Source organism: Dermacentor andersoni, chromosome 5 (genome assembly GCF_023375885.2).
Source record: "Dermacentor andersoni chromosome 5, qqDerAnde1_hic_scaffold, whole genome shotgun sequence".
Classification (NCBI taxonomy): domain Eukaryota; kingdom Metazoa; phylum Arthropoda; class Arachnida; order Ixodida; family Ixodidae; genus Dermacentor; species Dermacentor andersoni.
Genome location: NC_092818.1, coordinates 150209997 through 150225605, shown reverse-complemented (window position 1 = coordinate 150225605; position 15609 = coordinate 150209997).

Here is a 15609-nt window from a genome sequence, read left to right as displayed (position 1 = left end):
AGGGGAGTATGGCAAAGCGGGTGTGGAGGAAAGCGTAGTACCGCGCAAGATGGGCTCTGTGACGATGACTGCTGCGAGATAGCGACAGAGTAGAGCGTCGTAGCCTGTTCGCCGATGGCGTGCGACAAGCTTGGCGACCGATAGCGCGTATGGAAACAAAGCCCTGCCTGAGCGGCGGTCTGTCTGCGATGGCTGCTGTGGATCACGCCCACTCGTCACTCACGCGCTGCCTCTCGCGATCTCCCGATTAGCGAGGCAGTCATGCCACTCTCTGCTCCGTTTGCAATGTACCGCACGAGGCAGGGTGTACGCGCCAGCCAATATTTCATGAAATGAAAACACTAATGAGCTGCGCTCAAATTTCGCATTAGGGAGTACCGTAATCGTCCGTGTTTATTTTTTTGTTAGCCACAGACAAAATACCTGGCAGAATATCAAGCCACAGAAAGCGTAAGGGAAGGTAATTGTTATGTTTAATTCAAATGTAGAAACAGTCAGGTCAACAAAAATAAAATAGATGAAGAACTAACTTGGCGCAGGCAGGGACGGAACCCACATCCCACGCACGACGTACGTAGTGCTTTACTAATTGAGCTACCGCGGCGCCATCTCTTCGGCCACTTTCTTGGGTATGTGTGTGAAAGATCAGCTCTCACAGTGTTAACCAGCCCCGCTTACGGTGAAGTCGGCCTAGGTGGTACACTCATTTAACTGCAAGTGTCCCGTAGTACTAGAATGCAGTAACTTACAGCCCGAACGCCTAAAACAAATGTACCGCTTATCAGATGGTTGTAGTTCTAAACAAGAGCAAAACTGCGCGTAATATGATATTGCCAGAATAAATAGACAAAGGCAGGAAAACGGGCGTAGCCAGGGGAGAAGGGAGGGGCTTAGGGTGGCTTAGGCCCCACCTGATGAAAAGAGCGCTACGAAGACGCGGACTAAAAGAACAACATGTACGACGGACAAGGCACTGCATGTTGTTCTTTTAGTCCGCGTCTTCGTAGCGCTCTTTTCATCAAGTATGCAAAACCAACTCGCCCATATCAAGCTTCAAGGCCCCACCAAATGTTTTTGCGTGCTGTCATGCACCTCCGTCCAAAACAATCCCTGAAGTCAGAAATCATTCCAGATTTTGTCTAGAATGTCTTTTTTCACACAAAAAACACATTTCGTTGGGAACATTACAAACTCGGCCTCGATTTCGTGGCAACGCCAACGCAACTGGGGTCACATAGCGCAAAGAGCCACATGCGATCCCAAAGTTTCAAGGGCGTTTTGATGGCGAGTGGGCTCCTCGCGGCATCGCGCGGAGGCCGCGAAACCTACGGAGCGCATATATTTCAATTCCGCAACTTTGTGGGCATAAAGTTCTCATAAATTTTTGATGCGAAAGATGCATTAACATTTCCAAAGTCGTGCTTTATATATTCAATACCCTAACATAGTGTGTTTAATCTTATAAACATTTGACGCCAAAGGTGTAATGCCAGTCGTACATAGGATCATACATTGAGACAAGCGAAATCAACACACTATCAGACAAATTGGCAAAGCACGCAGCGAGGCCTGATGAGACGAAGCGTTATGGTGGTTCATTTGTGCCATCATGTCACAGAAAATAATATCAACGTTTTTTTTTCACCTATGCGAAAGCAACCATGTCTAGACATTAAAGCCAGCAAAGGTAACTATACGTTCATATTTATTTTTTTTTACTTTGACTTTTGTTCGCGAGGACACATTGAACCTCTTCAATTTTCTTCTTTTCGCTACCCACGGGCTGCCAGAGCCAGCCAGAGCGCATGCGTTTTTCTCGTGTTGCCCGGACAACCACGCGGCGCACTTCGGTACACACTCGGATTTCTCTGTCGGAGTGTATTTTGGCCTAGCACAGTTTTGGACAATTTCTGGCTAGCAAACAAGAAAAAGAAACAATGGTCGCTCGCCGCCATTACTATGGGTACTCGACGGAGTGCAACGCGATCACTTAAAGGAATGACCTTCACTTTGATGTTATCGCAACCTCTTCGGAAAATCTTGTGTCTCGCCGGTGTAGGATACTGAGCAGTGTCCATATGGTTCTCAGTGGATCAAGCATCTCACGTTTTCTTCGATATTCCTTCGATAGTCAGATTAGGTGCCTAAAGCAGGCGTTGGATTGTGGCCAACATGGTTTCCTTCGCGTTTTTTTTTTTTTTTTTTTCATTTCGGTGGCCCCGCTGCACAAAAATTAAAAAAACACGTAGCTGTGCACCGAATTGTCGCATGACGAAAGTTTGATTTTATTACTTCCTTAGCGGAAAGTGATGAGCTACGAGATTCTTCATTTGCCGGTTACTCTTATTATATTTTGTGGACACTTCAGGCGCATTCCTGCCGTCGCCGTCGCCGTAATGTTCCATATAAAGTCCAAGGACGATAATATCTTCACCACGCGCTGCATTTTGTATGTGGGACTGAAAGCATGGGGGGGGGGGATATGTGAGCCGACGATGGTAGTTCAGTCTTGTGCGCGCAAGGCAGACAAGAGGGGAGGAAGCGCGCCGCCTTTCGTCGCACGCGATGCATAGGGGGGAGTGGAAGCATGGGGGGCCGGGCCTTTAAAACTTTGTAATCTTTGAATCTATGATTGCGCAAAATGTTTATTTGCCTTGCTGGACGCACCATATACAGTGACTTTTGCTTAGGTACGTAGATTTATTGGAGATTTATACGTATATTTATATATCTTGTTGCGAGGTTTTGTGTATACATCCAGTGAACATTATTTCCAGTGACACTGGTTTTCCCTTTATCAAGCTGTACCTTCGCATTTGCATATTCCATTGTATCTATGCATTTCGAATGTATATAGTGCCGAACTCCTGCTTTTCCCATGTACTCCCTTCCGCGTCTATAACTGCGGTGCAATTACGCATAATACACGATTGGTGACAGCTGCTCCTGTGCAATACATTTGAATGAAAGACAGCGTGCTTGAGAATTTTCCCTGGCCGTTGCATATGTACAAAAATGTAAACAAGGTTCTTGAGTGAAAGATTCATTAAAATATTTGTCCTCAGCTTGTTTATTTCAGCGCCTTTACGTTTTTTTCATATGAATGGCATGCATTGTTTTGCTCGTTTCGAATTGATGTAGTTCTAATGTTCGTGTGATATGTTTTTTTTTACTGTAAAATAAATGGAAAAGCATGGAAGCACTGATATCAGTTATTTCTGGCATAATTATTGGGACATCTAAATATATTGGTTTATGACAAAATACATATTTTACTTGTACTGACAGTGCGTAGCGTTCAAGAATTCGTTTGCAGCCTCTTTGGCGAGGCAGTTATTATTCATGTATTGGACCCACGACAAATTCTATAAGGAGGAGGACGAGCTGCAACATGAGCACTCCAAAACGAAATTCCAGGCTACGCCACTGGGCAGGAACTATAGAATGTCCTTTCATGCTATGGACGAAAGCCTAAAGGGGTGATGGCCGGTCAAGTAATACCTCTGCTATACGAGTAGAAGATTCTTTCTTCCTCACTAAGGTGGAGACTTTCATAAGTGCTTCACTCTGTAATAATACATGCATAGTTCGTACACATTCACCAGGGCAGATTGAAGAAGAAACGCGTACACATGTCAACCTGCTACATATATTTACAAGTGACCAAACGGGCTCCCCCATTTTTACGCCAGATAAGCTAAGTCTCCGACAAGAAAGTTAATTAAATTATGTAGTTTTACGTGCCAAAACCACTTTCTGATTATGAGGCACGCCGTAGTGGAGGACTCCTGAAATTTCGACTACCTGGGGTTTTTTAACTGCACCTAAGTCTAAGTACACGGGTGTTTTCGCCCCCATCGAAAGGCCGGGATTTGATCCCGCGACCTCGTGCCCAGCAGCCCAACACCATAACCACTGAGCAATGACGGCGGGTACAAGAAAGTGAACTTACTGCAAATTTTAAAAGCAAAATTACAGGTAAACGAGGCCCGATAAATTATATAGATACGGTGGCATAAAATGTAGAAGAAAAAAAAAGCAGCTAGCTATCGCTCCTTACAGCAAACTATAGAGCCTTCTCCGTCACTTCTTATACAAAACCCCTTCAAAATATGTAATTGTGCTCTTAACCTACCTTCTTCTCTCCCGGATTGAATTGATTCTGCTTGTTATTCTTTTTTATTAAGGAGAATAACAACCAAAGCTGACGCCGCTGTCATTCAACATACTCAGGGCACTAGGTGTGCAGAACGCTAGCATATAAGGGAGTCTTCGGATTCACTCTGAAGAACAGTCACACGATAAGGGGCTTCTGTATTTTTGATTCGGGGTATCACCTGAAACTCGCACTGTGTTGAGAAGACGTGCAGAAGTGAACTCCGCCGTGTTGCTATTTGGTACATGGACGCAAGCGCATATGAATGTGAGACGAAGGGCACAATGTTTGGAAAGACACTTTTTCCGTGAATTCAAATGCGTCGAAAAAGGACGACACGCGAGCTAGGTGTTGGTTTAAAGCCTAACGTACCTCTCGCTTTGCTGCATGTGTTATGGCGGGCAGGAGACTTCTGCGGGTAGTCGTTTTACCTAATCTATCTTAAATATAAAAACAGACAGCGACTGATTCCTACTACAACATCAGATGTAATACTTTGGTGTTCTGTTCATATTGCGCGTTGTCTACCTTCAACCTTAAAAAATTCAAGCGAAATAGACTTGCAGATGACTTGTGCATGAAGAGCGAGCAAAAATGACGAGAGGTGACCGACCTCATCCACAGGTGCGCCCTTTACTGATGCTTTTACTTTTTAGTGCATACTCTTTCAAACATGAAAGGACGCATCAATAAAACAGTATTTTAGCATGGCTGTTTTTTCTGTAATGATTTCGTTCTTTGAAATCTACAGAGTCATGATCTTGGTGCAAATAGTTCAGTATTTCCTTAACTTTCATCCCACTGTTCTACTCTATATATATACAGTGAAACAGACTACCACTTTCAGAGTCTGCTTACAGAGACATCCAGATCCTGAAAGTGTTTGACTATGCAGGGAGTTACGACGTGTGCTTGGACTGAGTACAACTGCTGGTGAAAACGTCAACCTGTTTCGAACTATTCTGCAATGTCATGCACGACTGTCTTTCATCTTGAACCAATGTAGCGACCAAGTTTTCTGATGGTAAGAGAACATATATTTTTATAAAACTATTTCACTGAAGCAACATTATATTGCTTATTAGCTAATCTATCTGGTGCCGCTGCAATATGGATTAAAACAGATTTGCTTCATGAACATGGTTACAACCCAAAGGATAGACGGGCTCTCATTCGCAAAAAGCTCTTACGCTATATTTATAACAGAAAATTTCAGTTAGGGATGACATTTGACATATTAATAGCGAAGGCGACCAGCAAATTGCAAAGGGCACTTTGTAAATTATAAATTGTAATTCGTAAATTCGGCCCTAGTTTTGCATACACACAAAAAGAACAAAATTTTAAAGGTGAAGTTTCCGAGCGTGGCGTTAGAGAATATTCACAAGAAATTGTCAAGTGAAATCAGAGGAAGGATAATTGTGCTGGCACCTTAATAAAATAAGTCGAACACCTTTCCTTTCACTGCGCTTTGCTCGCAGCGGCCAAAATTTTGCAGGAACGCGGCATTCTCTCGCGCACTTTCTGCAGCCAGTTTCCGCTGAGGATTAGCGATCAGTAAAAATCCCCCCGGTATAATTTCTTTTTAATTCTTGTGCTTTGCTTGTGTATGTCTCTTCTGCTCCCTCTTTCGGCCGCGTGTATCGTTTACTCGCTCTTGGAATTGCAAGCTACAGCGACTTCAAGCATGTAACGGCTCGAAAACGAGGCAAGATATGCATCATGCGGGAAAGGAGCCAATACTCCCTTTTCTAATTCCTTTTCGTTCCAGAGCTTCCAACGTTATGCCGTTCTACGAAGCCACGTGAGCTGAAGAAGGCCGTGCTTTAACACGCAGTGCAAAGACAACATTAGGACATCCCTACCCCCCTGTTATCTCGTTCGGCAGTTGCTGCGCTCAGGATCTTTCAACGCAAGCGGCACGTAACGAAAGGGGCGTTTTTTTTATTTTATTGATTAGTGCACAAAAAGTTTGCGAATCCTGTCCTGAAAGGCACCAGATACAAGCTCAGCGTGATTAACGAGTTAGGAAACAAATTACTTTTCTCGTGGAAATCTTGGCAATGAAGCGTGGCGCTAAAATAAAGACATCTTACTTGCGAGAGCACCTCGCCGAAGGGAGTGCCTACTTTTTCTTCAAGTTCACGTAATAGTAGAAAGGAAGTCGAAAACAAAGAAAATAAAAACTCAAGGCAGGGTGTGAAGGAGGTAGCGGTATTTGATAAGTATTCTGAGCACGTTTTTTAATGTTTAGTCCTTACTTGTTTGCGATGGTTAATTGGCAATAGCTCTGCCACTGGAACAAAATTTCGCAAGCAATACTTGAAGTCGTGGTAGTTGTACCTAATAGTTGATGGAATTCACAAAAAAAAGTTTATAGAGATTGGGGCGAGCACAAACAACTACAAAGGCCCAGTTCAGCCTCGGTGCCCTAATATAGCTTATTTTAATAAAAAGCTCTGTGTATGAGGCGTAGAACCTCATTACAATCACCATTATGCTATCCCTGTGGCCATTATGTATTTCACAAAAAATATTCAACACAAACATGCATTACTGTCAACACCCTTGTCTGTATTCTGAAGTGGTCTGTGTTTTTGATGTGGAAAACTCGAATAATTCAGGCGTTGATTCATATAAAAATCATGGCTCTCACGGATACCTTTAGAAAGGATGCCTGTAATCCCACGGACAAACGAAGTTGCGCATGCAATGTTATCTTATTGCATTTTTATTTATTCGATGTCTGACTCATATTTATTGCAAGAAAAGTTCACTCATAGGGGTTTCAACTACGAGCGTGTTCTTGCAAACATTCGAGCGGACTATCGGCGAGCGAAAGACCGTTTACAGAAGTGCATAAAGTGGCAGGTTGTATGTACGTTATGCTCGATGAGCTTGTTTATTGCAGACTATTAGACCGGGATTATCAAATATCCTGTAAATTTGAAGCTCTCGCATGCACATGGATGTTTATTATGATTTTGTCTGCAGAAACACTGCGGGAGTAGACGGGGAACTTCAGCAAACCGTTCGTACCACTGTCGATTACGCAACGGCTATCTTGTTTTCATTGTGCGCACTCTACTCGTCTCGCGCCTACGCATACGGGTAATGTGCCATACGTGCTGTGCTAAACTGTGTTTGCAGAGAACGAAAGGTCCAACTGTTTGCACACCGCACTAAAACATAATTATGATGATATCACAAAGTTTGTCGTGTGCGTTTATATGCGTTGTTTTTTTTTTTTTTCTTTTTTGACAGTCTCAGCTAAGCTAACGTTGCCCTCGACGTGTCTGTGGCACGACCTAGGCTTTAAAATGAACGTCTATCATATGTCAAAACTGCAAGAGCCCACTTTATTTGGGGTAAGTTTTGAGTGTTGCTGAGTTGTTTGCTTAGTTGTTGTATTCTATAACGTCGCCAAGCACTCAGATAAACTCAGAAAAGCGTTAGGTCAGCGGTTCGAATAAATGCTCCTCAGCAGTTATTGCGCGACGTGACACTCAGGCCCTGTATTGTGGGCGGAACGAGAAATGAACTGTGTTTGGACATACCGTCCATTCTGCACGAATTCGGTGACGGTACTAGTAGACCAAAAAGAGACAAGCAGACGTAAATTAAACTCGGTTGCGGCTTCTAAGTAGGATGAAATGCACCTTTTAGGATGGCAGATTAAAACACATAGTTCTATTCGGGCTCAACCACAGTCCCCTGATGTAACTTAGGACTGAAGTGCACTCGGGTAATTATTCCTCTTATCATACAACGCCTGCAATTACCTGCATTATTAATTACCTGCAACAATCACAATGAAAAAAAAAAAAACGCGTGTTATTTGTGCAGTAATTTCCTGCTTGGTGGAGAAAAGTTGAGTGCTACGGAGCGAGTGATGGAAAGCACTGGCATGCGAACCTTCAGTGATGTACAGTGTACAAGTGGTCAGCGATTAGCAATTATAGTGCCTCTCCAACGAGAATACAATGTCGAGTACATTCGGCTTAACTCTGTCGTCATGCTCAGTGGCCTTCTTTTTTCTATTACTGTAGTATATATGTATTTGCCTGAACGGCATTCCAATCCCTAGAGCTTGAAGAGACGTCACTTACAAACACAATAATATATATGTTTAAATATGGTGTACCCGCGTTTACCGATTACGTCACCGGCAGCAGCGGGTGTCGGAAAGGAAAGCGAGTTCCTTTACTGGAGTTGAAACGCACGAATTAAACTTCAACTACGATGCCGAATGCTCTTGAACTTTCTTCTCCCGGCTGTTTTGAATGGCCTTCACCGCCCTGAAAATCCTTTCACGTTCGACAAATTATTCCCTCCCACGCACACCAAGTTTGCTCACTGCATTATATCTCATGATTGCTGTTCAATGTGAGCGCCAGGGAGGTCAGCAGCAGCTGTACCGTTAGTACGAATGTCACGCACGAATGCCGGAAAGCAGTTGCCCACCCTTCGTACTGGAAACGACAGCGTCCCCGTGCAAATATTGAGGCTCGTGCTGACCTATAGTTGAATACCACAGTAGAAACGGCGGCACTTGCTTTGAAATGCTGTTTGCTCTGTCAATAGCGAGGAGGTCCCCGAACCCCCCAACCAAAGCGTGATTCATCAACGCTCGATGGCGAAATGTGTTGTTAGATTTTTTCGGCACATGTCGGGCACAATAAGCAAGCAGAAAAAAAGAAACCCACTCACAATTTTCGGGGCCTTCATCACGCATGCTGCTTGCCATAGTAAACGAAGCTCTGTCGAATCACGCAAGTTCTATTTGATAACTGGACGAGTGAACAGATTCGACAGGTGGATTTTAATCGGAAGAGCAATAGAAACGAACCTGCGAGCACAAATTAGGAGCTTAGTTGCAGCGTTCCAAAATGAACAAACATCCACTCATGCACTGGTGAACGTGTCAGAAGACGTAAGCTCCCAAATCGACGATTTGGTAGAGAACGGGAGTCGCGGCTCCATATTAGGCATCGCCCGGAGTACGTGAAAAATGCCAGCCTCGTAGACTGATTCATGACATTAACAAGTTATTCATGTCTTCCGACTGGTTTAGAAATGAATCCTAAACTACCGACTTGGCGTTATTCGGTCATTTATTGTGGATAAACCAATGGGGTACTTATCAAGATGTATGCTCGCTTCCAATGCGCGTAGGCGTTTTAGCCTTCGCTTAGAGCAGTCACGGTTAAACCGAGAATTTAATGAGACTAGCGCACGTCATTTAAGGCAGTAGTGGACAGGAAGGCAACGAAGAAGAAACTGGATAGCCGCTCTGCGGATGTTTCGCAATACGAAGAACGAAATGTAATAGCTTCCGGTAGAAACATCCTGGCCACAATCCGTACAGAGAGGTGCTGCTATGGATACGCATTTGCCGTCTGCATCGCAGTCTTATCCTGGAACAGGCAGAAATATGTGCTCATGTCCGCGCCCACAGTTTCATCATTTTCTAGATTTGCTCTTCCACTCCTGACCCCTTTTCTGCTTCTTTAAGAGGCGCTTGAAACGCGCTTTTCAAACCACAATGATAGATCCCACCAGTGCAGCTTTCTTCCGAGATGCCTCCGTTATCTTTGTTTGCATCTTTGTATTGTACATATTTTTCACGCCTTTTTATTAAAACTCAATCGTCAACCCTTAGTTAACTCTTCTATGCCTTCAGCGTAGCGGTAGCTAACTGCAAAAGACTCTTGGTAGTGATGATTTTATGCGAACTGACCGGTGAATGATAGCAATGCCTACTGGGATGGGAATAGCGTGCAAATGAACAAAGGTAAACTTGCTGATATGAGCCTTCTGCGCCGACAAGACGAGTCATATGGCGCATATCCCTGCTGAGCGCAATGCCATGGTTTCGATTATCGGCCGCATTCCAACGAGGGGAAACAGAAATACCCTCGCACGACGGGTGCACGCTGAAAAAACCCGAGTACTCGAAATAATCCCGAGACGTTCAATACAGTGTCTAGCCTTGCCGCACTGTTGCTTTAACAGGTTAAAATTTCTTAATACAGTCACTGGCGTATTATTTGCGTGCACGAAAACACTGTCCATTTCTTTAGTACGCACTGCGTTCGTTGCACTAGCGTGCTTTAAGCAAATGTATTCACAGTTACCGCTGCAGCGGCTCAAAGCCATGTTTTGTCGAACGAAGTCGCACTGCTTGCTGTCGATGGCTTCTGTTATATTTCCTTCTTCCGTCAGGCCAATTATTCCACCCACTTAAATACTTGGCTTTCACAATCCACGTAAGCGTTTGGCGACTGATCTTGGACGCTTAACCATACAAGGTAGAAATTCACAGCAAAGTCGAAAATGCAAGCGGATGACGTTTGTCCAAGTAATGTGGACTTTTCACTCACGAATCAGCATTTTCTTTTTTTTTTTTCAGCAACCCACTCAATAGCTGGCTCCCTCGTGGGCGATATTTAACATGCAGAGCACAACGCCGTTATACTACATTCGGCATGTGGAGAACGCCTATCTTGTTTTTCCTGGTTACTGGTGGGTATTCAAGCGCACAGAAACGGCTCACTACAAGAATTGGACCATACATGCATCTGAACAGCTGCTTCAGAAGCGCCCCATAAAATATGCTTCACGCACAATGTGAAACTTAGACGCCTCTTGGCAGAGGACATCACTTCAAGGACAACTCAGCTCTCGACTCACGTATGCACACTGCTATCATGAATACGGAGCTCCTAACTGCGGCCCATCTAGGACTCAAAAGTTTTGCTCCAGCGCATAGTCACTGAAGCAGTCCTTAATACGGAAGGAGCGAATACCGGGCATACGTAGCTCGGCTCCCCCCTTGCATTACATAAACGAACCGTTGCGGCGCGTTGAGATTGCCCATGTAGATGCCAAACTTGTTATAGGCGACGTGATTAAAGCGAAAGCCCAGACGTTCACAGGGTAAAGATGACTGCTAATAAATACTGTCGTATTAAAGATGCCTTTTTCGTTGTTTATTTTGAGTCAAGAAACTTAAAACCGTCTTAGCACAGAAACCTTGCGTGGGAAGGCAGGAGGGCACAACATTTTCTTGCTATAACGTGCCATGGCAAAATCGATAAAGGAGCTCCCTTATTCACGTAATTGAAGAAAAAGCGAAATAGTCTGGAACATATATAAAAGAACCCGCAGCTTCCGTTTAAGCTATCGGTTATAAATTATTTTAGTACGCAAACACACACACCCACACACACACACACACACACATATATATATATATATATATATATATATATATATATATATATATATATAGATATATGCGTGTGTTTGTTTGTGTGTTTGCGTACTGAAATAATATATATATATATATATATATATATATATATATATATATATATATATATATATATATATATATATATATATATATATATATATGTTTTGACACGTTGGCGGAGACGATGTTCTGGGCTTCGCGCGCGGGCTACCATCGTGTCAGCTGATATAATTATTGTAAATATTCTGTAAATACACGTCTGACTGTTTTTCACCCCGTAACATTTTTGGTGGAGGTTGCGAGATCATTATCAAGACGGATTTACGCAGCGGGCGTTCCTTGGCTGCATCTACAATGCCACCTCAAGGCGAGGATGCTACGGGCCCGTCGGCACCCACGCCCACCGTCATTCTAGCCCAACCCCGCGACCCAGGAACCTTTTCTGGCACCGACGACACTGATGTTGAAGAGTGGCCTAAACTATATGAGCGGGTGAGCACCAGCAACCACTGGGACCAGACCATCATGCTCGCCATTCTGATATTTTACCTCGTCGGCACGGCACGCATCTGGTTTCAGACCTACGAGGAGGAACTTACCAGCTGGGACATTTGTAAACAGAAACTCAAAGATTTGTTTGGCAAGCCAGTTGGACGTCAGCGCGCCGCCCAAAAAGATCTCGCTTTGCGTGTCCAGACGTGCACAGAATCCTATCTCACTTACATCTAGGACGTGCTCGCTCTGTGCCGCAAAGTGGATCCGAAGATGTCCGAACCAGATAAGGTTGCACATGTCATTAAGGGCATAGCAAATGATGCCTTCCATCTCCTTGTCTTCAAGAATTCTTCCACTGTGCTAGCCATCATTACCGAATGCCGGCGGTTTGAAGAAGCCAAGAGTCGCCGCATCGCCCAGCCATTTCCCCGCGTTCCCAATACGGCTGCTACGTCCACCTGCGAAGACCTCCGCAGTCCGCCCACACCCAATCGCTCTGATGACGTCCTCCATGTCATCCGACGTGAAATAGAAGCCGCATCTCCTCCTGTCACGACCCCAACCCATGACCCCGACAATTGCCAGGCGGCCGTCTCATTGATACAGTCCGTCGTGCCCCATGAAATGGCCAACGATGGTTTGACCGACGTCTGCTCAGTTAATCAGCCTGACTACACTCCGTCCAGCACTGTCATACGCACCCGCAGCCTGGATGCCCCAACGCGGTATCACAGCCCGGCATAATGGCGTACTCCAGACGACAAGCCTATATGCTTCACTTGTGGCCGTATCGGCCATATTTCACGTCACTGCCGGTCTTCGTGGAATTCGACCCCCTGGTGCTACCACCCATCTCACGGCCCTTATACTGCTCCCCGGTTCGCCCCGCAAACGCAGCCAACAAATTCGGGCGACACTTCTCGTCCTACCAGCTCTAGCAGCTCTCCTTCGCCACGTCGCCGCTTCTCCCGATCGCCCCCATCTCGCCGATCACCATCCCCTAGTTCCTTCCGGTGCACCCTTCCGGAAAACTAACGGGTGCAGCACCTGGAGGTGATGCTGCCAAACGAACCCGACGCAAAAATCCTCTTTTGACCTTGCCCACACATCGGAACCTCATTAACGTGAACGTGGATGGTGTACATGTTACGGCTCTGATTGACACTGGCACGTGATGTGATGACACGTATCTCTGATGAATGCTCAGCTTCGGAATCGTCTCAAGAAAGTCCTCACTCCTGCCCCTTTGCCTGTGGTCCATGTCGCCGACGGTGGAACACCAGCCGTTATTGGCATGTGTCCGGCTCGCGTGAGTGTCGCCGGACATCATACTTCTGTTTTATTTTACGTACTAGAGCACTGCCCTCACGACCTCATCCTGGGCCTTGACTTTCTGTCTACACATTCTGCTTTGATAGACTGTTCTGCTGGTGTTGTGTAACTCGCTCTACAGGCTGCTATTAACCCTCCCGACAGTGCTCCGAAACGGCTATCTTCCACAGAGCATATTCGCCTCCCTCACCGTGCCGTTACCTACACAGGTGTCTCCCCCGTTCCACCTGTCCCAGACGGTGACTACATCGTATCTCTTAATCCGGATGTCCTGCTCTCGCATAACGTCGCTTTCCCTCACACCGTCGTTACCATTTCGGACAACACATCCTGCCTTCCGCTTGTGAAATTTGGACTCTGTACACAAGTACTCCCACGCGGAATATCCCTGGCGCAAATAACGCCAGCCAGAGACTACCACATTTCGGCTTTAACTTGTGACAGCTCCTCGTGTTCAACTCTTGCTTCGCCCCCTGTCCCTTCAGATTTGAATGCCCTAACAAAAATTATTGCTCCCGACCTTCCTCGCCAGCGTGCTCAAGAGCTACGTTGCCTCCTTGCTTTATACTGGGACATATTCGACCTTGGAGAACACCCTCTAGGACAAACATCTGTCGTAAAACATCGAATAAACACCGGTGATGCGAGCCCCATCCATCGGCGACCCTATCGCGTCTCGCCTACTGAGCGACATATCATCCAACACGAAGTTGACAAGATGCTTTCACGACACATCATCGAACCTTCTTGCAGCCCATGGGCATCCCCTGTTGTACTAGTTAAAAAGAAGGACAACAGTTGGCGATTTTGCGTCGATTATCGACACCACAACAAGGTAACAAAGAAAGACGTGTATCCGCTACGACGCGTTGACAATGCCCTGGATAGCCTGCATGGAGCACAATATTTTTCGTCCATCGACGTTCGCTCCGGCTACTGGCAAATTGCCGTCGATGACATGGACCGCGAGAAGACAGCTTTTATTACTCCCGATGGCCTGTATCAGTTCAAAGTGATGACTTGTGGTTTATGCAATGCCCCGGCCACATTTGAACGAATGATGAACGCCCTCCTATATGGTTTCAAGTGGTCCATCTGCCTCTGTTACCTGGACGACGTGATCGTTTTTTCTACGACTTTTGCAACACACCTCCAGCGCCTGTCGACGATCCTATCTGTTTTCCGTCAGACGGGGCTACAACTAAATTCGTCCAAGTGCCACTTCGGTCGTCATGAAATTTCTGTGCTTGGACATCTCGTTGATTCTTCTGCTGTACGACCTGATCACGATAAAATACGGGCAGTCAAAGACTTTCCCCTGCCAACATGTGCCAAGGATGTTCGCACCTTCTTGGGCCTTTGCTCCTACTTCCGTCGGTTTGTCCGAAATTTTGCTAACGTTGCGCGCCCTCTCAGTCAGCTCCTCAAGAAAGACGCTTCATTCATTTGGGGCCCTGAGCAAGCTGGTGCTTTCACCGAGCTGATTGGGCTGCTTACGTCCCGGCCCATCCTCGCTCACTTTGACGCGTCAGCTCCAACAGAAGTCCGTATCGATGCCAGTGGCCACGGTATTGGAGCTATCTTGGCACAGAAACAACAAGGGCGAGAACGTGTTATTTCCTACGCCAGCCGCCTTCTTTCCTCTGCGGAGAGGAATTATTCTATCACCGAACGCGAGTGTCTGGCTCTCGTTTGGGCAGTGGGTAAATTCCGCCCCTATTTGTACGGCCGCCCATTCACAGTCATCACTGATCACCACGCTCTGTGTTGGCTTTCGTCCCTCAAAGATCCTTCAGGGTGCCTTGGCCGCTGGGCTCTGCGCCTCCAAGAATACAACTATTCCGTTGTATACAAGACCGGCCGGTTACATTAAGATGCGGACTGCGTATGGCGCCATCCTGTGCACTCTCCTGACGCTTCTGCGGCCCTGCGGCCGGCATACCTGTCACCGTTCTCTCTCTGGCTGCTTTTCGCGACATTGGAGCCGAACAACGTCGGGACCCCTACTTGCAACACCTTATTCAACGGCTCACTTCAACGACGCCCGATCCTTCCCTTCGCATGTTTGAACTTCAAGATGGTATATTGTACCGCTCTAACATGCGCCCGGACGGCCCTGCCCGACTCTTCGTTGTGCCTGAGCATCTGCTTCAGACTGTTATCGCCCAGCTTCATGATGTACCGACTGCAGGTCACCTTGGCGTGTCACGGATTTATGACCGCGTTCGTCGGCGCTTCTTTTGGCCTGGTCTATACCGTGACGTCTGCCGTTATGTCGCTGCGTTTGATCTCTGTCAATGATGCAAAAAGCCGACCACACTCCCTGCTGGTCGCCTTCAACCACTTGACGTACCATCAGAACCATTCT